General features: G+C 32.9%; 1 pseudogene; it reads left to right on the top strand.

The window, feature by feature from the left end:
- Positions 1–1011: 1011 nt before the first annotated feature.
- Atp5f1e-ps1 (ATP synthase F1 subunit epsilon, pseudogene 1) lies at positions 1012–1164 on the top strand (annotated as a pseudogene).
- The last annotated feature ends 507 nt before the right edge of the window (positions 1165–1671 follow it).

Here is a 1671-nt window from a genome sequence, read left to right as displayed (position 1 = left end):
GAGTTAATTTTGTTTGTACTTAGTTGAATTCCGCGTAGAGTTTGATTAATTCCTGCTGAATAATTTCCTTATGTATTTGCTTCTTTTTGTTCTTGAGCTTTCAGCTGTGCTGGTAAGCTACTAGTGTATGTACTTTCTGGTTTCTTTTGGTAAGCACTCAGAGCACTGAGTATTACTCTTAGTACTGCTTTCATTGTGTCCCATACGTTTTGGTATATTGTGCCTTCATTTCAATTATATTCTAAAAAGTCTTTTATTTCTTTATTTCTTCCTTGACGTACTTGTCATTGAGTAGAGCATTGTTCAGCTTCCATGTGTATATGGGCTTTCTGATTTGATGTTGTTGTTGTTGTTGTTGTTGTTTGTGTTGAAAGCCATCCTTATTCCATGGTCAACTGATAGGATGCCAGGGATTATTTCAGTCTTCTTGTATCTGTTGAGACACTTCTCCATAAGCAATATTTTCAAGCTTTGTTTTTTATGTCCTACTTATATATTTTATAGTTCATTAAACTGCCTACCCAAATATACTGCTTATCAAATACTAGGTATATAATAGAGACTCTCAATAAAGAAGTATGTGTTCAATAAATTTACCATCTATTGTGGGGTTAATAATCATTATATCCACCAATTAATTATAATAAGAGCTGAGATAAGGATCATATATTATTTGGTTATTTTAGGAATATATCAGAATTATATTGGACATGAGGCAGGGAAGGTTTTCCTCAGGATATAATCTAGGAGTTGAAATTTGAAAGAATACAATAGTAAAATTGTAAAATATTGTACAAAATACATGGCTATTGTATTGATAGTATACATTGTTTTTGAATGTAGTAAGAGAAATTGTCATTGGAAACATAGACGAAAATGTGCACATGCAAATTAACCCACAACACTTAAAAGTTGTGTTTTGAAAATTATTAATCTGGCTTCCTGTGGCTGGACTGTTAGAAAGTTACTGAAGTGAACCAGCCCTTCTACCCAGCACATCCCACTGGAGATATGGAGGCATACTGTCCAAAGTCTGAACTCAGCTACATTCAGTTATATTAGATCTGTGCAAAAGTAGTGAGGGATGCCTTGACGACTGAGTTAAAAGCAGATGCTAAGGAGATTTCTGGCAGCAACATAAAAATTGTGAAAGTAAAGGAGTAGTTGAACCTGGGTAAAGCATGACCTCCTAAGTCTTCAAGTTGAAAGCATATGAGTACTTGGTATGGCAGAATGAAATCAACCTCACCTCCTGAGGAGAAGATTACCAACCTTGTTGATAAATTGACTAGGACAATAAATTCAATGGCTCAGTATAAAAGTAAAATAATAACCTTGACCAGATTCCTGTAACACATTAAATTTAATATAACTAAATATCATGAAACATTGATTTAATCATAAAAATTTAGTGTTTATTTTATAGTAGACCATTTTAATACCTCCCAATTTATATTATACTTTCACAACATTTTAGAGTCCTTAATACATAATACTGTAAAGCAAATACCTGTAATATCCATCAACCTGTCTGATATGAGTTCAATGGCATGATTTCCTCAAGTTCATGTATAAAACACTTTAATTCCAAGTCATAATATGGCTATATTGGACAAAGGGCCTTTACAGAAATAATGTCCTAAAAAGAACAGGAATTTTCTGATCTTGAGT

The sequence above is a fragment of the Rattus norvegicus genome, chromosome X (assembly GCF_021556685.1).
Source record: "Rattus norvegicus strain SHRSP/BbbUtx chromosome X, alternate assembly SHRSP_T2T, whole genome shotgun sequence".
NCBI lineage: Eukaryota > Metazoa > Chordata > Mammalia > Rodentia > Muridae > Rattus > Rattus norvegicus.
Note: the sequence above shows the minus strand (reverse complement) of the source record. Positions and strands in the feature narration are given on the sequence as shown.